We start from the raw sequence: 26214 nt of genomic DNA on the forward strand, positions 1-26214 counted from the left end.
GGCTCCCGATAGCGATATCGCTTCGGATGCGATAGCGATATCGCATCGGAGCAAGGGGAATGATGTTATATATGCGAAGGGGCCAACATTGTTACCACCTCCGACAGCGATATCGCGTCGAAGGGGGGGAAATACATCGGAGGAGGGTTTTAAAGGAAAATGAGGGATTTTTACATCGGAGGAAGGGTTTTAGTGCATTTAAAAGGGTTTTCAATGCATCAGAAGGTTTTTAGTGTATTGGAAGGGGGATTTTTAATGCAAATGAGAGAAGTCCAATGCATGGGAAAGGGTTTTTATGAAGCAATAAGGGGCTTTTATGCTTTTGGAAGGGGTTTTATGCTTTGGAATGAGTCCTAATGCATTGCAAGATGGTTTGAGAGGCAAGATGAGGGTTCTTGCTAAGTTTAAGATAAACTTAGCAATTCCCAAGCATGTTTATGGTTATTTTTCAACTAGAGGGAGGGGATATGTACATAGAGGATATTTATCTATATTTTAGTAGGGGGAGGGGAAATAGATAGGGATTTACATAATAAGTTAGAGGTTAATATGAAAATAGTGAACAAAGCGCTACGTATAGGAGTCTTTAGGCTTAAGAGGGGAGATAGAACTTTGTAGAGGACACATGAACACTCCTTAAGTAAAGCAGACCTTTAATAAGTGAAATGATATGAAAAATGATGAATTTAAGAGATATCAAGCAAATCTTGACCTCTTTGGGGAAGTTAGTGAATGATTTGGGGATGAGGAAGAAGGGGGAGTTAGACATGCCTCGCTTGAGCTGCTCCACATGGAAAACTGCCTTATACTTGTGACCTGGATAGATATAACACTTGAGAATATAAAATGGATCACAATCCATCATTCTTCCACCTCATAAATACCTACCCAGCCTACTTACCTAGCAATTTGTCTTCTTTTTGGTTTGGGTGCACTTGAACTAGCAAACCCAGCTTTTCAACTTTTCTTTTTGTTGTCCTCCTATCTAAATCGATCCTTATGCCTTCCGGGGCTCAGATTAAGCTGATGAGCGGCCAATATTCTCTACCTATCTACAAATCTGCCAAGATTAAATAGGTTGGACATATGTTTATTCTCTATTATTCTAAAACATGAAATTTAAACCTAGGGAAGCCAAGATTAAATTGTTTGGCCTTCCCTTAACTGAGAAATCTTTCAAAAATGGAACTTTTGCAGCATGGAAAAGATGAACATTTTTGGCACTTCCACTGTCAATCATGAAATATGAAACCCATTGCAATAGGAGGCTAACACAGTGACCAAGTATCGTAAATCATACCATTTCTATTGTGGGTCCTTTCGCGCCTGAATATAGATGTGGTGGAAGTCAGATTTGAATGCGACATAAGCTGACAGTTGCTCATACAAGGTTGGGGACAAACTTGGGTACTGATTCATGGCCACGCGGATGCTTGCTTCCATCAAAACCTGAAATATCTTCATTTCAGTGACCTGTGCAGGGTCCTTCATGGCCCATAACGAGGAAAATTGCGTGGCCTCCGATAATCCTTCCTTCAATGGAGGAAACTAGCTATCCTTCGACAGCTCCCATGCGACCAATACGATGGAGACCATGCATAGTGGAAGGGCTTGGTCTCATCCTGGACATCGCGAAAATTTGTGAGGAGTTCGCTGCAGAGGTACCTTGACCAGTTAAACTGCACACCCTTTGTGCATTCTGCATCTAACGATACCACCGGTGCTAGAATCTCGTTTTCATGGTACTTCTACATTAATTTACCTCGCAGGATTTGGGTGGCAATCTCCACCACAGGGTCATTGATAGAAGTGATCAAGTACACGTGCAAATTTTTCACCAGAGCAAATTCCTTCTTCATTTTCTCCACCAAATCCTTCTCGCCTGTCTTACTACAAAACTCCCTAGCTAGATTCAAACCCTCATGTTGCAGGTGCTTGATTCTATTGATCAGCATGTCGGTGAAGGGTATAGTCCCTCCTAGTCATTAGCACCCATCATGTACCAAAGTAAGAAATTTCCGCACACAGGTCATGTTCATAGTCATGCGGTGATAGTGGGGCACCCACAATAGGGTCAACACCCCGGAGTTCTCCACTCTGCGGATCTATTCCACTGTTTCCAACTCAGTGACACTAGATTCTAGGTAATTAACTCACCTCATGTAATTTGTTGTCGTGAGGTGGGGGAAGCGCTCATGGTCTGCTAAGCCTCAATCTTCCATCTTTATCAGGGGATTTGCGCAAGGAATGGACCTTTGAAGGTCATCTACTACGGTAGTAGAGACGTATTAATGACAAATTTATCCGAGTTTGAGTACTTGGTGACCTTCACCTTCCCTTTTTCTGGAGGAATATATTCAGGTAACTTGGTGAGGGGTTCCACATCCTCAATGTCTATGTCCTCGGTGCCTTGCTCAACCTCCAAATCCATAACCTTCTCAGGTTTCTTATCTTTCTTCTGCTTCTGAGTTGCAGAATGTTTTCAGGGTGACTCGCGTAATGGCACCAGCTTCTTCTGCTTATCCTTTTTAATCTTTTGGGTTTCTCTAATAGGTGTAGGCTTCAGCCTAGGTGACCTCACTGTCATAGGCATAGGAGCCAAAGCTTGCATGCTCGCCACCTCTGGATCAGTTCCTTTTGATGCAATATCTCCCACCGTGCTCATTGTATCAGTAGGGCTTAGACCTAACATGGTTTCAAGAGTAAATTTCCTGTTTAACTCAAGTAAATTGGCAAACACAGGGCTTGCGATGAAATCCTCAAAGAACAAGTAGCTCATAAGCAACAGAAAACTCAACTCAAAAAATATAAGTGTGGAAAGTTTTCTCTATTGGACGACACACATAATTTACAAGGGTTTTTGAATTCAAATCCGACCGTTCCCCCCAAATTTCGGTCATTAATGATGTTTTGGCAAACAATATTCAAAGATTTTAGCCTTAAATGCCACCATCCCAATCCTCTTAACTGTCTTCTAGCTATCAAATCATGAAAAGTGACTCCAACAATCGCATTCCTACTATGCTGCGCAACACCTCCCTTCATAGCGTAGTTCCCTTCACAGAACTTCTTATACTGTAACTTCATATTTTTCCATGCAGCTCATCTTCCACAGGTCCTCCAATCCTGGTAGTGTAGTTTATAGTCTCGTGCTCCCTTGAAACTACCTGGAGCACTGAGACTGTCCTACCATCATATAGTCATTGAGCCATATCCCCTGTATATGGTTTCAATCGATTTCCATTCACCTTTCCTGGAAAATGTTCTCCATTTAGCTTTGCAAGCTGAACCGCACTGCCATTTGTAATCTCTTTGATAACATATGGCCCAAGCTAGTGCATATGAAATTTCCTTGGAAACTTAGTGAACTTTATGTCATACAAAAATACCAAATCATTTGCCTTGAATGTGTGCATCTTGATGTGTCGATTGTGCCATGCTTTTTCACATTTCTTTTATAATTGATGATGGAATCCAACTCAGAATATGTCTTCTTCAAGCTCCATCAGCTACATGAGCCGTTCTTCCAAGTCTTCGTGATCTGCCATACTTATGAAAGTCTCTATGCGTAGGCTCGAGATGTTATATTCCATAGGGATCACAACTTCTATGCCATAGACCAATCGGAAAGGTGTATACCCTGACAACTTTTTACAAGTAGTCCTATATGCCCATAGCACTATAAGTACATGCACATCCCAGTCATTCCACTACATGTTACAAATCTGTGTCAGTGGATTCTTCAAGATCTTATTAAAGGCCTCAACTTCTCCATTAGTCTGAGGATGATATGGTGTGCTTTTTTGATGATAAACCTGAAATTCTTCAGTCAACGCATTGATCATTTCATTTAGGAACTACATATTGTGATCACTCATCAACACCTTTGAGCAACCAAATCTGGTTAACACATATTCAAACAAGAACTTCGCTGTTGTAGCCCCTATACAATCCTTCATCAGTTGTGCCTCCTTCTTATAGACATTTTTGTGCCTTGCAGCTCCAAGCATGAAATGTCCATAAACCAAGGGATCCTAAGTCCCTAAAAGTGTTGTTGCGACCCCTAAAGGAACAAGGTCAACAAATTACAGCTTCTCCTAGAAGTTCTCCACCAAAAAATGCTCAGAATTAGTCAAATCAGGATCATTTCAGCTGCTCCACTGGCTAGCTGCGTTGCATAGCACCTAGATACACTAGCTAGGTGCATTGCAACGCACCTAAATGCACTATCAGGGTGCGTTGAGCGGGAAATGACAAATGGCAGTGCCATTCCGTGAGGTGGAAAGACTATGGAAGCTTCCAGAATCTTCTCCAATGACACTTGCTTCACTGAATTCGACCAAGGATGAGTAAGAGGCTCTCAGTCTCCAAGTGGAAGCAAGAACTGACAGAGAGAAGACACTAGTCAAATCATAAGCTGACTCATCCTCCTTGCATACATCTATATATGGATCCCTCATCCCAGAGATCCAGAGGCTGGAATTTTGTACATTGCAAAGAATTGCTATTGGTTTTGAGATAGACATCAGAGTATTGGGTGATTTATGCTTTGTTGGAGGTGAAGAGGGGCTTCTTTGCTGGGAGCTTGATGCTGGATCAGGAATCATCGGTTGTAACTCCTCCTGTATCTTCTTGTTATATCAATAAAACTATTTGAGTTTCTCCTACATGCTTGTGTATCATTGATGCTTGTTACATTTGTATGTTTAGCTTAAATCTGATCCTAAGCTTTTTATGAATATAGATCCATGTCTTTGTGTAGTTTTCTTCTTCTGTGATCTTACAGGAACTTGGTGAAGCTGGGCAAGTAAGGAAGCAGGTAGCTGGAAGCTGTCAAAGAAGAAAGGGATTGGACCAAAGGATTAGCGCAAGACACAGGTCGGTTCTTTCTATTCCCCTCTATCTTTAATTCATAAAGGAAATACAAAAGTAGTTTTCTCTGTTTGTTTCTAAGGTAACTATCACACCTTAGTGGGATGGAGTCGTTCTAAATAGACACTTTTCCCGGTAACAAAATGGCGACTCCACTGGGGACGATTGTCTAATTAGTTTGTTTGTGTACCTTTTTTTGTTTGTTTCATAAACTTATAAGTAGCATTCGAACTGCATTTGCCATAGCAAATGCAAAGTAGACATCTGCTACTTCAATCCATTCACTGGATCTATTTATGATTTTAACAACTGATTCACAAATGATCTGATTGCCCTTTGTGATAGCTCTTAGACCTTCCTTAGATCTACCCTCTGATTGTGCATTACTGATTACTTTTACTCGGCCAAAAACCAAAGACTAAACTGTAAACCATGACCCAGAACCCAGATAGAATTCTTGTTTCTACCCCAGCGCAGGTACTGTGAAGAGTTACTGCATTTCAGCGCAGTTCCCGAGAGGGCAACCTACGCTGCAATCCAGTTTCTCTGTGTTACAGGTGCGCTGATCAGACTAGCCTTGTGCAGCTGAGGTTCTTGTGCTTCATTATTTCCAGTTTTGTCTCTGATTTTTGCAGCCTGTGATCAGTGTATGTGTCTATTTAAAAACCCCTTTTCCTTGCTGTAATTCCGCCTCCTTTGTACAAAAGAACTGTAGATGTTTTTGTGTGTTTGTTGCGTCAGTTATAGTTTTCCATTGCAAAAGTAGAATAGTCGTACTGTCGTCCTTTGATTTAGATCTGTCGCAAGTGTCGATTTCGATCATAGGAGAAAGTTTGACTGTTGTTGATAGTTGACTATACTTTTACTTTTGCCTTTGGTCTGAATTCATGTTTTTCTAGTGTCAAAAACGAGTGTTTATTTCAAAATCGTAAAGCGTCGTGATCGTCTTTATCTTTTGATTTCGAAAAGAAGCTTGTTTGTGTTTGACGCTTGAAAGCAAATTCAGATTTGTGCATCAACTTTCCTTTTAGCATCAATATTAAGAAAGTCGAAAACAAATACATGCAAATGTGCATTTGCATATTGACAGTCTGTTTGGCTTGATTTAGGAAAGTGCATTTACAGTGTGATCTTTGCTCTTTGTGAAAAGATTGTGTCTTTCTTTTCCCCTAGTAGCTAGGATTTTCATTGCTGAAAAGAGATAAAAGTTTGCTTATCATCTTTAGATTGCATTTTAGGAATTACATCTACATCTCGTGGTGAACCCAAAAGGCAAACTTCATAAGAAAGATCAACTTAAAATAAATTCAATGAATCTAACAACGCTTTGGAACTTAACGCACAACATTTAGAGGTCTAGGCTAGAGACGTATTCCGGCGTCGTAAAGCCTGGTAACTGTTGTCCTCACTGATGGTTGGGTGATTCCTCCACTTTCAGATGATAAGTGTCAGTACGGACTTGTGCTCCCACGTACCGTCGAGTATATATTGGGAGACCCCTATAGGCTTAAATCCTTTATCCATAGGAAGCCGTGTCTGCCACCCTATCGATTGCAATGCACTGAACACATCATTCGGGAAGATTGACTGCCGTACCGTAAAAAGTATTCTGCAGTTTTGCGATTGGTTTGGTACTCCCTCTACCTAGATCTCCAGAACAATCCCTTTCATTCCTTTTCAGACTCCTTAACGAAAAAGGTCCATCTGAGCACTTGTCACTTCAGGCTCATTAAAAATCAAAGGAGACTAGAGTCATCTTTTGTTTTTTCTCGACTCTTAAAAACTGAAAAAACAAGTTGTGTCAAAAGCGTCTAAAATTCATTTAATTCGGAAACATAATTCCCCTTTTTATTTTAGTTGATCGAGTAATCCGCAATCGTGGAAGAAAGTCAATTGAAACCCCGTCGTTCGCGGAGGCTTACGAGTCAACCGTCTTTGTCTCCGGAATCGAAACCAGTACGGACAAAGAGAACTCATTTAACCAGTTCCAGATCTCCTATTAAAGTTAGAACAAGTGTTCCAACGACATCAGAGACTCCGGTTACTCCAAACATTTCTGGAATCCCTGCCTCTACAGAAGAAGTTCAACAGCCACAGAGGGACAGTGATACTAATCCTAGTCTGAGAGTAAACACTTGTGTTACCGAACCAGTTCCATCTACAACCGGTTCGGAGAGTCTTGCTCTTCAAACATCTGTCGCTGTCGATTCCATACCTTCTTCGGCACCAGAAATATTTTACGGACCTGACGGTCTTCCCCTTCCACCTGGTCTGATTGCAATTGAAGAAATTGTAGAAGATCCTCAAACAAGTACTCCAACGCACTTTGGAGTCGGGATCACTCTATATCCTTCTTCATCAGAAGTTAGTCTACCACCAGCGGAAGCTCCTGTAGAATCGCTAGGTAATCTTTTGGATAGACTACAAATTTCTGAACAACCGTCAACATCTAGGACTGTGTCATCCGACACAGCGACGACAGAACTTCCTGCTATCACTCTGACAATGTTCGTTGGCATACCAGCTGTCCCGACTAGCTCTCAGCCGCTAGAAGGAGCCCATTCAGGGGCTATTACGACAGTATGGTCAGTTCCTGTTTGTTCATCCAGAATAATATCCGGAAACTCTTATGTTGAGTCTCAACAAATTGATCCATTTGCAGGTCAATTTGGGCAGTCCGGTCCCCCAGGACAAACAATTCCCTTGAGTTCCGGATTACCACCGTATGGGGGGCAGTATACCCTTTCATTACCCCCTCTGGGAGGATATCCATACGGGAGTTCACAACAACATTCAGGTTACGCTGGAATTACCTCAAGTGGTTGGGTACCTATACTACCTCAACAACCAAGAGTTGTGTATTCAATGCAACAATGCATACCTATGTCGAATATCCCGACTGCACCAGCTATTGTGACGGTGTCACAAGTTCAAACGCTGCCTGTTGTATGCCAACCTCAGATTTCTCAGGTTGTAATGCAACAGCCCCTTGACCTTCCGACTCAACCACAATCGCCGACTGGTGGGGTGACACAGGTCCAGAAGGGTACAAGTACCCCTCACCTTGGTCCAACGGTTAGTATAGCGCAACAGCACATGGCTTCACAACCATGGCTGGTGCAATACCAACAACCACAATTCCAACAAGTATACCAAGGTTCTGAGCAGCAAATCTTTGCGAACAGTGGACAGCCGTACATTCAAAATGGTCAAAATCAACCATTTTACAATGGTCATGTCCACCAACCTTACCAAACATACCAGCATCAAATGCATTATGCTGGTATGCAAAGACCAACTGCTCAGGCAATCCCATCTTATCTTGGGTATGCTTCGCCTAACCTGAATCAACAGTTTCCCTTTGTAGCAACTCTAGAATTACCGGATCTAAACCGGCTGATGAATGATCCAATTGCTTATGCCCCTTGGTGGCCAGCGATTCCGCATAAACTTCCATCAGATATTCCTCAATTTAATGGAAATCCGGGTGAGGACCCGTCAAATCATGTGATGACATTTCATCTGTGGTGCATCAAACACCCTAAACGATGATTCGTTTAGGCTTCGCCTTTTTCAGAGGACGTTAACTGGTCCAGTAGCAAAATGGTACATTGAATTGCCTAGAGCTTCATTCGACAACTTCAGTACCCTAGCCACAACCTTTTTAACCCATTTTCAATTACCAATAAGGTACGAAACGGGAACGGAACTCCTTACCAACTTTAAACAAACGACGACCACTCACATATCTGATCATATACATGAGTGGCGACGTCGTCATAGAATGGTATAAATGTATGTTCCCGATCAGCTCTTAGCTGAATGGTTTATCAAGTCTTTACTACCTTCCATCACGGAAGATGTGGCAAAAGGGGGAGTCGTCACAGAAGAGCAAGTTATCGCTCGTGTGCAATATTTGGACTTGATTTACACCCAGTCCGGCACGCTCTACAATAAAATACCTGACGCCCCTAGATCGGAATTCTCAGTTCCTCCTCCTCCTAAATCAAACAATCACTCTCATGCCGACGACGGTGTGATTGGCGCAACAGACACGAAATCGACAAAGGCTACATCTAAGCAGGCCCGTAAGATTTCCAGTCAAAATGCAAAAGAGGAACTTCTTGCCTCAGAAGTAAATGTCGTGTCGACCGACAAGGGCAAACAACTGAAGCAACCATGGGGCAAGAAGAAAAAGAAAGGGAGGAAAAAGAAGCAGGATGAGTCATCTCCTGAAAAATCTTCTACAAACCCTTCTGGGCAAAGGAAACCCCCTACAGGGTGTCATATATGCGATGAGGATCATTGGACGAGAGATTGTCCACATAAAGCTGAAGTTAAGAAACTCTTTAATAGTTCAAAAACCTCAGCAGTATTGACTGATCCGTTTCCAAACTCGGGAATAAAGATTACGGGAATCCACAACTGTCGAACAACAAGGCTAATGAACAACCTGGTAGTTCGACAACAACTTTGACTGAAGTTGTGCCACCCATCATTCCTGAACCAATGATAAAGTCGCCAAAGGGAGTAGTACACAAATCAACATTTAATCCTCGTGCAAAAGTAGCACAGAATTATAATATAGTAGAGGACCTGGCCCAATCGCCATCCGCTATGTCAACTCTTGAAGTACTACAAAATTGCCCATCCCAAAGGCAGGCTTTATTATCAGCCATTGGTGGGATTGACCCAAAGGATTCCGATCTTGTATCCTTCAATCATAAAGGATACGATGCTCAGTTACCAGCTCAACTAGCTTTCCTTATTCAAGTGAAAGCCCTCAACAAAACTGTTCATCGAACAATTATTGATGAGGGGGCATCTACATGCATTATGTCAATGAGTTGCTGGAAAAATTTAGGATCTCCAACCTTGTCACGATCTTCGATGACATTAAAAGCATTTGACAGAAGGACATATACCCCATATGGTATCCTAAATAACTTGAAAGTTGAACTAGGAGGGAAAACGGTAGAAATTGATGTTGAAGTAATCGACGGAAACCTCGATTACAACATCCTACTGGGAAGGCCCTGGATATATGCCATGGCCGCAGTTGTATCGACCTACTTCAGGAAGATTGCATTTCCCTTCCAAGGAGGAATTACAATCGTCGACCAACAAACATTTCTCCCCAACAGTGCACAAGTTACGGGAAGCATTCCAATGATCCATGGAAGCAACCATTCGCTTCAAAATATTGGAGTAGGCCTCCTAAAAGACCCTGCCTTAATGGGTACTTTTTCCCTACCGCCTTCGAGTAATTTGGCGGAAGTGGCCACACTAGAAACCTAAAATATGAAATCTTCTATATCTAATGGATTCGGAAGATTCCTGAACATTTTGTCAGCATGGATCATCGCCATTTTAGAAATATTGTAGCAATCAATTTTCTTGACCTGGGGGGCAACCCCAAATCAACGCTCATCGAGTGTTTGGATAGATAGGTCTAAGGAATATGGTACCTCTTCAGATCCTTGGTCACATGTACATTCTACAGACGAAGGAATCATTCAAACAATGATGGTACGAGAGGCACCATCGGAAGATTACCACCATCGCTCCCATCTTCCGGATTACAACAAAGATCATTCCAATAACCTTAATCATCCTTCAGTTTTTTATTTTCTATCAAATACTGTAAACACGGTGGATTATGAGGATAGTTCTTTTACTGTGTCAACCTCATTAAAAAATGAAACAAATCCCCTTTCCAAGTCTCAAAGGTAAACCTTCATTCCAACCACCGAGTTGAATGCAATGAAGCTTGGGGGGCATGCACCTCGATTTGAGTTATTATGCTGGGGGCATGCAAACTTATCGAGCAGTGTTTACCGCGAGGTTCAAGCTCATTAAAAAATAAACCCAGACCGAGCAAATGTTTCCACCCGCGTTTAAGCTCGTTAAAAAATGAACTATTCCCCGGTAAATAACCACCGTGAATGTAGTACTTTAGCCATTAAAGCCTTGGTCGTGTTTGCACCGTCACCTCCACTTTTTCATTGGCCGATCATTCACCTCCATTTGATTGCTTACCCATTTTGAGGAATAGCTGCGAAGAGTGATTTCACTAGCCATCCTTGTGACACTGCCGTGATTGGAAAATTCCAAACCTTACCTGGAATCAGCTGCTACCCATTTTATCACTCGTTCCTCAAAAGACGAGTCTTCTTTAAGCTCTTTTCAACTGACTCGTAAAATATGAAAAGATTGCCGAGTCCTTGGCCTTCCAGCTCGTTAAAGGGACAGGAAGTGGTATCCCTCCTCTAGATTTTAATCATTTTGGACCTGAGGGATTATTGCACAAAAAGATCGAGCGCTTGTTTTGTTCGACTCGTTAAAACTATCGAAAATTCATCCCTTCTGTATTGTTTTATACTTTTTCGGACTTAAGGGATTAGATGACGAAAAAGGAATTTTGGAGTTACCTTTACGTACCTTTTCAGACTCTCTAAAAATGAAAAAGGACCGAGTTATCTTTGTCGTTAAACTCGTTAAAAAGATTAATAGCAACAAACTTGTCTTTAGACGAGAACAAGTTTCACTATCGCTAGGCTCGTTAAAACATAGCGATGGGTTTGCCCGAAGGGAAAATTATAGAACAAGCATATGTTATCCTCCTCAAGCTTGAAAAAAATAAAGAGGTACTGGTCAGCAATGACTGGGGAAAAATTGGGAAGAAAACTCAAAGAATCTTTATTGGTAGCAAGTAGCTCTTGAACATGACACTTCCACTCCGTGTCCGAGTTGGGTTGGGTTGTTTCATTCATCGGTCACATCACCATGGTCACGCCATACCATCCACATTTGGGGTTAATGCTACTAATCCATCACATAAGTGTCGCCGACATGTTCAAGAGAAGTCATCCAGAGAAGTCACCTGTGTCCCATCCACTACCATACATTATACTCCATACTTTCATGACTGCCACCCTGAACCGTATATCATCAGATTGTTTTCACCTCCATCAAAATCATTTGCTCCGTTCCGTGTCATTGATGTGGGATTCATTAAGGCCCTCCTTTGACGGATCGCTTCTTGTCGACATCAGCTCATTATCCAAGAAGTTGATCTAGGAACACCCCATTCAGTACTTTGAAGCTTGCATGCCTTAATGGCAAGTTTCTCACTTCCGGTGACAGGTTTACATCAATGGCCTTCGATCGAAAGATTTTGCGTGGTTTTCGATGCCAAGTCCTTTATTCGCACCACGTGAATTGTACTGTAGTACCTTGAGGGTCATTATCATTATCGGTGATTCCTCTCACACTTGTTAACAGTTTACATCATTGACTGGTAACCAAGCGATGTCTTTCCATGTTCAACTTCAGAACATTTCTCACATGGATCGACTTGTACTTTGAGTGAAGATCGGACGAGATTGAAGACCCCAGATCTAGTTTCATCCATCCGGGCTGCGATATATATTCAGGAAAATAAAGACATTAAATGTACAGCATTGCAGCACAGATAATCATCCTACCAAAAGGATGATGGCTCTATCAGAATCATCAGTCTACACTCAGACTATTGTCTGTCCTATGTACATGAAAAGAATTTATAAAGCTGAGCATGGGAATTCCCGCCTCAGCTAGATCATGAAAAATAGTATGAAGATAATGTATTGTATTGTATCTTATTACAGGTCTCCTCCCAGCATTGAAAGAACTTCGGATCCTCATAATAAAGCATTTCACCCGATTAACGGCCTCATACTTGAGGGGGCAACTGTTATAGACATTTTTGTGCCTTGCAGCTCCAAGCATGAAATGTCCATAAACCAAGGGATCCTAAGTCCCTAAAAGTGTTGTTCCGACCCCTAAAGGAACAAGGTCAACAAATTACAGCTTCTCCCAGAAGTTCTCCACCAGAAAATGCTTAGAATCAGTCAAATCAGGATCATTTCAGCTGCTCCACTGGCTAGCTGCGTTGCATAGCACCTAAATACACTAGCTAGGTGCATTGCAATGCACCTAAATGCACTATCAGGGTGCGTTGAGCGGGAAATGACAAATGGCAGTGCCATTCCGTGAGGTGGAAAGACTATGGAAGCTTCCAGAATCTTCTCCAATGACACTTGCCTCACTGAATTCAACCAAGGATGAGTAAGAGGCTCTCAGTCTCCAAGTGGAAGCAAGAACTGACAGAGAGAAGACACTAGTCAAATCATAAGCTGACTCATCCTCCTTGCATACATCTATATATGGATCCCTCATCCCAGAGATCCAGAGGCTGGAATTTTGTACATTGCAAAGAATTGTTGTTGGTTTTGAGATAGACATTAGAGTATTGGGTGATTTATGCTTTGTTGGAGGTGAAGAGGGGCTTCTTTGCTGGGAGGTTGATGCTGGATCAGGAATCATCGGTTGTAACTCCTCCTGGATCTTCTTGTTATATCAATAAAACTATTTGAGTTTCTCCTACATGCTTGTGTATCATTTATTCTTGTTACGTTTGTATGTTTAGCTTAAATCTGATCCTAAGCTTTTTATGAATATAGATCCATGTCTTTGTGTAGTTTTCTTCTTCTGTGATCTTACAGGAACTTGGTGAAGCTGGGCAAGTAAGGAAGCAGGTAGCTGGAAGCTCTCAAAGAAGAGAGGGATTGGACCAAAGGATTAGTGCAAGACACAGGTCGGTTCTTTCTATCCCCCTCTATCTTTAATTCATAAAGGAAATACAAAAGTAGTTTTCTTTGTTTGTTTCTAAGGTAACTGTCACACCTTAGTGGGATAGAGTCGTTCTAAATAGACACTTTTCCCAGTAACACTTCTTCCATCTAGTTAGGTACTATGTCGCAGTGATGATATAGCGTGCACCTGTCTTCTTGCCTGGGGACTTGATCAAGGTGGATATTGGTGGCCACCCACCTATTCCACTTGGACCCCCACTATTTTTTGTTTCATTTTTTCAGTTTCCATATTTCTAGCACAATTTACTATTTATGGCAGTTTTTTGGGTCCTAAATTTTCGGAGCCGTTTTGAGGCCCTAAACGATGGTTTTTGGGAAACCTGGGATCAACATGGGTCATAGACTAATATTTCTCACTGAAAAGTTGTAATCCTTGGATAGATATTTCTAACTAGGTATTGTGCGTGTCAAATGGAGATTGTATGGCAAAGTTATGACCCAGGAAATTGATGTACCAATTTACCCAAACAGGGCCCATAGTTTGGCGCTTCATCTCCTAAGGTTAGATTTTTGGATGTTTAGGGTTTTCAATAGTTTCTCAAAAAATAATAGGCCTTCAAGCCTCATTGTAACATAATTCAGAGGCATGTAGCCACCACATCTCTTCTCATAGATAAGCTACCATCGCCCGAGCTAGTCTTATTTCCATTCTGTTTGTAAGCATATTTCAGTATTTGATATTAATGAAGTGAAGTGTTATTTCTACTGCATATTTGTATTGATGTTTATATCTATAATTTGTTGTGTTCCTGTTTCAATCTGGATCAGTGGTATCAGAATGGTTTTCTCTTTCTCTATTTTTCTTTGCATGTCCCTAACGAGGTCAGGATATAAGGAGTTAGGGCTTGAACTGGTCGAACCTTTTCAAGCCCAGCTTCACAAATCCTGACAGCCTCCCATGGTGGATGAAAAGAAATAGGAGGGTGAAGGAGATCCTATCAAAATATTGCTCAAAGAAGCCCTCGAGTGACAAAGGAACGCAATGATGGACAATTGTGCCCATATCCTTGAGTGGCTACCCAAGGGTGACGCATCTACTTTCGGCAACTACTTGGGAAGCACCAAACCCTTTAAGGTACAAGTCAACTTTGACATTCCCATATTTAAGGGTCAGATAGATGTAGACATTGTAGATAAATGGTTAAATCTGATACAAGGATATTTTTCAGTTCATGATTTTTCTAGTAGGGAAAAGATCACTTTTTCACTTCTCAAAGCAGCCCCCATGTCAAGGACTAGTGCGAAACCTATTGTGAGCAAAAGGATGAAAGTATGAACTCACTGTTTTCAGCCGCACCCACTAGGAACTTGTTTCAGGATGCCATCAAGGAGAAGTACTACCCTGTCGGGAGCTATGAGAATAAATACATAAAGTGGACAACGTTGTGACCATGAAGGCACCAAGATGTGTCGAAGTTTACCAATGTTTTTCATACCCTTCACATGAAGTTGGGTATCCAGGATTTTGAGAAGCATTTGTTTCTCAAGTACCATGGTTGCCTGCACAGGTACATCCAGGACAAGATGGAATTCCTAGACATCTCCTCACTCGGCACGACATATAGATATGTTGTCAAGATCAAGTAAAATTTTAAATAAAAGAAGCAAGACTTTGGATCTGCGAATTTGAAGCAAGGGAAAGGTGCCCCCAAACTACAGAAAAAAGGACAAAGCCAAGGTGGGGTGGCCCAGGACAACTCGCCAAAGCCACAAGAAAAGAACAATGTCTTGAAGCTAAAGAAGGACATGAGAAAGTGGTGTGAGTTCCATAAGAGCTCCACTCACAACACAAGTGAGTGTCAGTCCAAGAAGTCACTGGCGGTTGAGCTAAAGGATTCAGAATCAGATGCATGTTCTAGCTCTGAGTTAGAACCTAACAAGGGGAATGACAAAGGGAAGCAGATCATCGGTGGGAGCCCAATGCCACCGTTGCCACCATGAAAATCCAGAAGGAGGAACACGAAGATCCAGAGGAGGAGGAGAACATCTTCCACTCTTAGATCTTTATTTGTTTAAACGTTGTTATTTCTTTCCCCTATTTTTATAAATCTGAATTAATCAACAGAAATTGTGATAAATAGGATTCATTATCTGAGAGAGCCCTATTTTGGTTCTTGTTAATTTTAATGTTTTCCACTAAAGTCAGGACAAGGAATTCTTAATTTCTCTTTGTTCTCTACTAAACCTTACACTTCTACTTTTCCACCATCCATTTAAATTTCGAAAGGATCCATTTACTGCAACCTAGCTTTCCCTATGAAAACTCCTTTAAAAATTGATGGACAAACTCTAGTTTTAGCGTATAGACTCCATGGCCCAATGGAATTATAACACTGAAATCAACCAAACCAGTCAAAATCAAAACAAAGAAGTACAATCATAGCTAGCCTAAAATTTACCAAAAACAAAGCTAAATTAAACAGAGAGATCCCTCTCTGAAGCTAGCACGACAAGTTCCTAGCTTCCAAAGTGGTTTTGATGTTTTCCAATGTGTTTACTCCCTCAACCTCAAAAATATAGAATGACAACATAGTGGTGACCATACTGGGGAAGAATATATTTTAATCCAAAACATTATTATTCCTTGGTTTTAAATCATTATTTCAATAAACAATTGTCATATCATTATGAAATATATGATCTGAGGTTTCTATTTTGTATATATTTAGTGTCATTGATTATAATTTTTATTTGTGTGATGAATTTTCATAGCCCTGGATGCCAAAAGAATTTTCACTAGATCTCACTCTAACCCCAACCTTGCTGAAATTATAGATAAACCTGAGGAATTAGTGAGAAAGAAAATATTTACAGAGAGTCAAGGAAGTAATAGTCCCCTGTCTAGATTCAATTCTCTCCCTAAGAATATTCCTTTATCAAGGTCTAATTCTCTTCCAGAGAAATTTGAAACTATTCAGGATATAGAGTTTGATTTGTCTTTTCCAGCAAAGTTTGTTTAGATCAAAGACTGAGGCTTTTGTAGATCAAACTATCTCTGATAAAGACCTACTGCAACCACACATGCCCCAAACCCAGATCTTTGAAATAGACCCTGATCTTGAATCTTCACAACAATTTGACAAATTACAAGGTCTAGTTTCAATATTGGACCAAGCCATTGAAGAAGCTTTTATTCAACAATCTATTCAATTTTCTGCTTTAACAGTTGCAACAGCCTCTTTGTCTAGTTAGTCTTCCGAGTCAGTTCATCTGCAGCCTCATGTTTAGTCAATTTAGTGTCCTAAATTTCTTGCATTAATTATCAACCGAGGTTTGTAGACTGATGAAGTGTGATCCACTATATGTGCTTGGTTCACTATTCTCTTAATTCATTGTTTTGTATTTTTAGGTTTGTTTTGGGGGCTTTTGTTCTTTGATGTTTAATAATATACAATCTATGAGATATTTACATGGATCTAATGAGTTTTAAAGGAAAGGAAAGGTTACTAACTTAGCATAATATCTTAAAAATGAACCAAGAGTCTTTTAACTAGATAGAACCTAATAAGAAAAAAACAGAGCATCTACATTATCCTACCATTTAGTCCTAATCCATGGATCTAATTCTTAAAAGAAAAAAGTGTTGCTGATGCAGAAGGTAATTCAATAATTGCATTCGTTTAGCCATTCAACCATTCAATTTTGGAATATGATATAATCAATATCCTTGAAATGATTTTTTTGAATGTCAAGTGATGCAACTAAGTAATGACCTGAAAACAGAAAAGAAAAGATAAAAGCATGTAGAACTAACAATGTGCTGAGTAAGCTCAATCACTGCATAAATTAGGTATTTAACCATTCAAGTTAGAATGATCAATATTTCGAAATGGTTTTGAGAACATCTATTAATAAAACTAATTGACAGTTCTATCCTAAGAAAATGAGTAACAAAATAGTAAGAAGCTAAGCAACTTTGTATTCTCATTACTTCATTTTTCATTCAGTGCTTTCTCATATAATATCTCAGAAGAACAACATTTGCACAGTTGTGGTTTTATCCTTACACTATTGGTTACAAACTGAAATGAAAAAAAATTAGAGAAAACAAACTTGTAGAAAACAAAGTAATAGAAATTAAACTGGAAACGACAAGTGAAAAACCTCCTTCAGTGCAGGGGATCTCTGCAACTAATGTGGCTGGATACTAGCTAGTTAAGGATGCACTTTTAAACCATCATTGACAAAACAGAGTTTGTATTATCAACAAAATGAAGTCTGAATAGAGTATTTAACAAAACCTTGTAATTCCTTCTTGCTTCTAACTACTTCTCAGTTTCATTCAACTGATATTTATAGGGAAATAAGATAACTATCTAAGAGAAAATATTGTTACAGTTGGCTAATCTGAATATATCATGACTGTTTATAAAAGAAAGATTCTACAAGTGGCTTAATTCGAATTGTAATGAGACTGTTAAACTTCTAATCAGCTTCAAGTGGCTTGATCTGCATTAACTCCTCAACTTCTGATCATCTACAGGTGGCTTAATTTGAATTAACTCCTCAACAAAACTATTAGACTCTATTTAGCAACGAAAGAGCAAATCAAGAGTTCTTCTGCTACTAGATAACGTATTTGACTCCATCTTTGACCATGACTTTAGGCATGATTTTTTGTTAATATGGATCGAGTGAGTAGGATAGAATCCATGTGGAGATGATTTTGGAAATTCCCATGTGGCCCAATTCTTCATTTGACGCCGGTAACCTGCCAAACCATGAGAGTAGCTATGGAACCCACTATTAGGTATAGAATAGGCTGCATTCTGTAGCTTATTTGCAAAAATATATTAAAATATCAAGAACATGAAAATATAATATGGCAATCATTTTAATGCTTTCTTAAGACAAAACCTAGAATTTATCGTTGATTGGATCTATAATTTTATGAGATAACGAGAGAAAACGGTGAGAACAAATGTCAAAGGGAAGGTAATTCTGAGGTTCAACATACCCCCACTACAAAATCATTTCATGTCCTCATGTTATTTTCCAAAATTGTGAGTTCTTCTTCTCTAATGCATTTGCTCAGACACTTCTGCTAATACCTCTAATTTTCTTCTTTTGCTTTTCTTTGAAGTGACTGTCATTCTGGGTTTCCTCATAAGAAGCCTGTATTTGAGGTTGATGACTGTTGTGTTCAGACTTTTATTCTTTCTTTTCAGCTTCCTATTTTTCTTATACGACAGTCCTAGATGCATAATGGTATTATAATGAATTTCCTTGTCCATTTTACTTTGTTCCTTCAAGGTTTCATTCTCCTGTTTGATATGTCTATTCAATATCTCTAATTCATGTTTGAGAGAGTGAATTAGAGGTTCTTGTGGATTGAAAGAGGGTTTTGGATTCATTGACGCACTTTTCTCCTCCATTGATTCTATATAATCATATATTTGTTTCTGCATTGGCTCTATTCCTAGAGATATTCTACTTCGGCTACCTTCAAAATGATGGTCATGAGAATTTTGAGGACTGTGTGCAGAAGAGATGTTAACAGGAGAAGTTTCTCGGGTTTCCTCTTCTAATTTTATGTACTCTGACCCTTTTGATGATGTTTTATTTACCAAACCTCAGAGTCTAGAGCTTCTTCTAGGTTGTGGATGACTTACATTCTCCTCCTCTCTAATCTTTTCCTCCTTTCTTACTTTTCCTCTTGCCCTGATTTGCTTCTTGATTTCTGTCAGTTCTTCAAATATTAATTTTTCATCATCTTTTTGTAATGAAGACTCAAGTCTGTCTTTAATAATTATACCATTATTCTTTCTTCTACTTCTTCTAACATTATCTTCTTTGGGTGACTCTGGTGCTTCATGGAAATGGTTTCTAATGAGGAAATCCTCCTAGGTGTCTCCTATACCTTTTAAATGGAACTCAATCAGTATCCTTATCAAATCATGATGGTACATGGTTATATCTATGAACTCTATTTTCTTTTGCACATTTGATGTCATCCTTCTTAGATTATTTAGCAGGAATAAAGGAAGATTGATTTCTCCATTTTCTAGGAAATTCATTAGTAAGTGGATATGTTAGACATACATGCAACCGAATCTCCCCTCATAGGTGATAAATTTTTGTAATATCAAAAGCATGCTGCTCCATTTACTTTTAGAAGATGAAATTGGAATTCCCTTTCTAAAAGCAGAGACATCCATACCTGCGCTCCTGAGTATTACCTTCCATGATTCACTATGAAATTCCTTGTTTTTAGACCATCTTTCACCATGTCTTGGAAGTTCTGTAGCCTCGGTTATGAATGACTCTATTACTGCAAACTTAATATCTCCAATTTCTACCTCCGTGCCATCAAAAGATCTAGCAAAGGATTTTGTGATGTCTTTATGAAAACCATCAAAATTTTCGATGAATTTGAGCCATCCAGCCTTCTGCAACATTTCCTTGAGTTGTGGGTATCCTTCCATATACTTTTCTCATGCCGGTTTTGATCTAAAAATGAGTCCCATGCCTTTTGCTATGCAAAATTCCTTAACCTTCAGAATTACTCTTCCTAGTTTATGAAATGGATGGACTGCGAGTATGGTGAAAAGAACTATGGGTTTGCATGAAATAATTAGATGGTAAGGATTTTGGAGAAACGTGGACAAGTATGTCATGTCATAGTCATGACCATTAAGAACAATGAGGAAGTTAATTGTGGACTGTTATGTGACAAAATATGGAGGATGTAGCAAATATGTAGTACGATAGAGATTGCAATCAAATCAAATGATGATTTGTCATGGAAACATATGAATTCCCATATTATAGATACTCTATGTTCTAACCTTGCTATTTTAAAATGAATTTTTACACTTTTACCTCTTCAAACTTAAAATTTTTGTTTGTTGTTTTTCTTTGATGTTGATCCAAAGATACCCTTCTTAGCATATTGGTATTAAAAAAAGATTCTTTAATTCTCTGCAATCAACATTTTTTTGGAACATAGATGCAAAACGGAGTTAGTTGTAGAATAAAATTGGCTGTGGAATGGAATTAGCTACAGAACGTGATAAAGATGAAATATGACTATGGAACATGAATGTGAAATGAAATGAAAATGGAGTGTAATGAGAGGAAAATGAAATATAACAGTGAAAGGGAATGAAAGTGAAGTGAGATGAAATGAAATGAAATGAATTTGCAGATTAGGCACTACAAATGAATGTTTCTTTATGTCACTACTTATTACAGAAAAAAAATAGGAAATATAGGATCTCAGAAATATCTGATTTTCACCTAGTATTTCCTGTATAAATAAGCCAATGAACAATTGATTTTCAGACTTATATATATGTGTGTGTGTGTGTGTGTGTGTGTGTGTGTGTGTGGAAAACTAATTTAGTGGAGAAGAAGAATCCTTCTTCACCAACTTCATCTCAGTGTTATCTTGGAAAATTATGACAAAATCCTCCCTTGAAATTGGCTTATGATATAGATTTAACTAATGACCATTTAAAAGAAGAGGTACCTTTCTGTCTTCTATTGTCCTTATTCTCACTGCTGCATTATTAAACACTTCTTCAATCTCTTATGGATCAAGCCAATGAGTTTGAAACTTCCCTTGAAAATCTTTGAATTTTGAATTGAACAAAAGTGCCCAATATCATGTTTGAAACTTCTTCTCCTTGATATACCTATCATGCCATTTATCCCTTTGCTATTGGACTAAATTGGTTCTTTGAATTTCATCTTGCCTAATTTCATCAAGTTCATTGAGTTGCTCCAATCTATGTTTCTATGCTTCTGATAAATCCATTCCTAATTGGACTTCCATCTTGAAGGTTCTGATTTGAAACTCTATAAGGAACAGGACTTTGCTTCCCATATACAAGCTCATAGGGAGTATGTCAGGTTGTGTACCTCCATGTAGTCCTGTAGGCCCATAAGGCTTAAGGAAGCCTTTTTCCCCAATCTCTTCTGTGTAGATGTACAGTCTTAGTGAGAATTCCTTCAATCACCTTATTGGTAGATTCAACTTGATCGTTTGCTTGTCGATGGTAAGGAGTAGACTTCCTATGTTTTATCTTGTATTCTTCCACAAGTCTCTCCACCATTTTAGATATAAATTGAGATCCCTGATCTGTCACTATTTCTCTTGGAACACCAAAACAAGTGAAGATGTCCTCAAAAAGAAAATTAACTACATATTTTTCATTAACAAAAGGTAATGCTTTAGCCTCTACTCATTCGGTGACATAATTAGTGCATACCAAAATATACTTCTTTTGTTTAGATGGAGGATTAATTGGTCCAATGAAGTCAAGACCCATTTCTCAAAAGGTTTAATGAGTACTTGAGTTTGAAGTGGCATTTCATATGAAGGAGCAGGTTTCCGTACCCTTTCACAACTGTCACACCTTTTGACATATTCTTTGGCATCTCTGAAGATGGACGGCCAATAATATCCTAAATGAAGGATTTTATAGGTTGTCCTCTTGTAAACAAAGTGTCCACCACAAGGTTCATCATGGCATGCCTTAAGAACTTCAACCATTTCATCTTCTCGAACACATCTTCTGATCATGAGATCTGGACCTGTTTTATACAATTCATTAGTAATCCATGAGTAGATTGCACTTTTTTGAATGATTTTTCTTTTCTCCTTGGGAAACAAATGTGAAGGTAATTTTCTTGTGACTAAGTAATTAGAAATATATACAAACCAAAGGGTTTGAGTAGTGCTGCAAAAATATATTCATCAGGAAATTTATCTTCAACTAACGTGTCATCTTTGATATTTTGAATTCTAGACAAGAAATCAGCAACTGTGTTTTGTTTTCCAGGTCTATATAAAACAGTGATATTGAATTCTTGCAGGAGTAATGTCCATCTTGTAACTCTACCATTAGTAATCGGTTTATTCATTAAGTACCTAATTGCAGAGTGATTTGTATGAACAACGGTTTCATAGCATGTTATATAATGTCTGAACCTGTTGATATCATGAACAATAACTAAGAATTCCTTTTCAATTACAGTGTAATTTAACTCAGTGGGAGTCAAATTCTTACTTGTGTAGTAGATGGCATAAGGGATCAAATCTGTTTGTCCTAATATAGCTCCCAGAGCTGCATCTGAAGCATCTGTTGAAATATGAAAAGGTAGTTTCCAATTTGGACCTCTTAAGATGGGTTCCTCAGATATTTTTACTTTCAAAGTCTTAAATGGCAACTGGCAATCAGGATTCCGATTGAATTCACAATCTTTGGTGAGAAATTTGAAGAGTGGTGATGCTAGTTTAGTGAAATTTTATATAAACCTTCTATAATATCATGCAAATCCTAGAAAACTTGTAACATCCTTTTGAAAACTTGGAATTGATAATTTAGAGATGAATCCAACTTTGGATTTATCAACCTTAATTATATCTCCTGAAATGTGATGTCCTAAAACAATCCCTTCTGTAAACATCATAAAACATTTCTCATGGCTTAGTGAAAGGTTTTCTTCCTTACATCTTTTAAGAACTTTTTCCAAATTTTCTAATGCTTCCTCAAATGTATTGCCATAAACTATAAAGTCATCCATATATACCTCTACACAATCATGCATCAGATTAGAAAGAATTCCTAGTACCGCTCTTTGGAATGTTGCAAGTGCATTGTATAATCCAAAAGGGAGTACTTGGTAGGCATAAGTTCCCCATGGGCAGGTGAATGTGGTTTTATCTTGATCTTCAGGTGCTACTTGAATCTGATTGTAACCACTAAAACCATCCAAAAATGAGAAGTACTTCTTACCTGCTAATGTATCTAACACTTGATCTATAGAGGGCAAAGGAAAATTATCTTTCAGGGTAGATTTATTCAATTCTCAATAATCAATACATAACCTCCATTTAGTATTCTTTCTATGCACAATCACTAGAGGATAAACCCACTGGCTGTCAAAAATTGGGTAAATAAAATTTACATTCAACAATTTTTGCAACTCTTCTTTCACAATTTTCCTAAGATTTGGATTCATCCTTCTTTGAGGTTGTCTAATAGGTTTACAATTTTCCTCAATGTAGATGTGATGTATACAAGTCTTAGGACTAATTCCTTTCATGTCAGTGCATTCCCATGCATATGGAGAAGAATGTTCTTGTAAAGTTTTGATCAATTTTTCTTGTTGTAATTTTCCCAAGTTATTGTTTATGTTCAATGTTTTCCTTGGAAAGATTTCAACTGTAGAGCTACCAAATTCTTCCATAGAATAAAGAGACATCTGCCTAGATGAGAAATATTCAATATTAATTTTTTCTTGAAACTAATCATGTTCATATTCTGGAGATGATTCAAAATTTTCTATTGTATTTAAGATTTGACTGTCTTCACTAATGGTTGAAATAGTAAAGAGAGGTTGAATATCATTTTCATCATCAATCCATTCTTTGTCATCTATCTCTATGATTTTTCTTGCTAGAGGGTATAGAGTGAATTTCTTAGTTGAATTACCATCAAAGATATACATATTACCATATCTACAGCTAATGAAAGGATCAGTTGTAACTAGACAAGGTCTTCCTAATATAAGTGGATATCCTCCTAGATTACTCTTTGGGGTTAGGATCATAAAATCAACAGGGTACTCCCACGTGTCTAAGGATACTGAAATATCTTCTAACACACCATCTGGTTTGATTATAGATCTATCTACCAATTGCAGTAATGTAGGTGTATAAAGAAGATTGAGAAGTTTGAGTTGTTCCATGGTTTGTTTGCTCATGATGTTTATTGCTCCTCCTAAGTCAATCAGTGTATTTGGGATTTCAACTCCATTGATATGTTTTTTTACAACTAGACTTCCTAGATCTACATATTTTTGTATGGCAATTTTTCCCATCATTATGTTTGCTATTTTTCTTGCTAGCTGAATTCTTTTTACTTCTTTTGTTTTTCTTCTTAATTTCTTCATGCTCAACTCCTTTATTGTTTTAGCTAGAATTGGAATCTCCTTAATGGCTTGTAACAAAGTGATTTTGATACAGAAATTTTTCAATTCATCTAGAAAATCATAATTAGGCAACACAATATGCTTTTCTACCCCTCTATCAACTTGTAACTTTTCTGGAAAAGGAGGTGTAGAAGTGCATACTCGTTGTTGCTCTATGATATGAGTTGAGTTTATTGGTTCTTTCTGTTTTTCATTTTTAGTATTCTAGTTTTGAGGAGATGTTCCTTCAAAACTTTTATTTTGTTGTAGAAAATATTTCTCAGAATTGTTTTTTTCTTAAATAACTACAAAAGGCTTTTTCTTTTCTAATATCCTACCAAATCTCAATTTGACATCATTAAGATCTAATGGAGTGATCATGTAAGTTGGAAATTGTCTTCCTTCCACCATATAGGTATTCTGAGGATTTTTATTATTGAGGTTAGGTAATGGTTGGGTAGGTAACTGATTTGGTCTCCATGGAAATGGCAGTGAGAGTTGAGGGTTTTGGTTTTGAGGTTGGGGCTCTTGATTTTTTTGAAGAATTTGTTGGGGAGGATAGTTTGGATATGATGGAGGATATTGATGGTATGGAGAGAATCTTCCATAAGGATTCTGCATTCCTTGAGCCCAAGATTGAGTTTGAGATTGAGATTGAGGCCAAGGTTGTTGCCAAGAATTCCAATTTGAAGGGGGTTGCATATACATTTGGTTGTTATAACCATGATTCTGTTGCCCTTTCCATGGTCTTCTAGAGACAAAGCAAAGAGATTCTATTGGATTTGAAATTGTTTCCTCTTGAAAAACAACCTTAAGACCAGGGATTGAAGCACAACTTTTGCGCTCATGGTTTTCTGAACAAATCACACAAGTCTCTATGACTTTTGCATCCAAAGGGAATTCTCTTAAAGCATGCTTCTTTCTACATTTGACACAGAAAATAGCCGGAGCATCAATCTAAAAATTCTTCTTGTTTTGTAATTTAAGGGTGTCTATCTATTCACTAAGGCTCCCTAGAATATATGTTTTAAATTCGTCAAGCATGTTTCCAATTTCTGCCCTACTCACTGATCTAGTTGCATATTTTTTACCCTAACAAGAGAAGGATCTCTTGGACCTTTCCTAGTTTTGGATTTTCCTCTTGAGAGATGAACACATAATTCTCCAGTGTCACTTAATGGGAGTTGAGAGATATCTCCATTCCGCATCATGTTAAGGATATCTATCCACACATATCTAATGGCTTTTAATAAAAGAGCTTTTAAAGTATTTTGATCTAAGTTATCCATTTTTTCTCTTTTTGGGTTCTAGTTGAATCTTTCAATTAAATCCTCCAAAATTTTCATCCTCTCTTTGCATCATTTTGAACACTTCATCATTGTGATTGATAGGCATGCAATAATCCAAATACTTGTCCAAAAACACTTTCTTCATGTCATTCCATGTTCTAATAGACTGAGCGACCAATCCAATGACCCACTTTAGAGCATCTCCTTTCAATGTTGAATGGAACAATTTGAGTTTTTGAGAGTCTTGTAAATAATCATAAGTTCTGCACAAGACTTAAAATTCAAATAAGAAGGTTTCAGGGTCTTCACTCTTCAATCCATAAAAATTTGGGAGGATAGAAGGTGATATATTTTTCATTGTGGCATCTGTTTCTTCATCAACTATAGGGAATCTAAAAGAATTGTCAACTTCCCTATTTCCTCTACCTCCTCCATTA

Source organism: Pinus tabuliformis, chromosome 3_1 (genome assembly GCF_031772625.1).
Source record: "Pinus tabuliformis cultivar Carrire ecotype Pingquan chromosome 3_1, CPIR1, whole genome shotgun sequence".
Classification (NCBI taxonomy): domain Eukaryota; kingdom Viridiplantae; phylum Streptophyta; class Pinopsida; order Pinales; family Pinaceae; genus Pinus; species Pinus tabuliformis.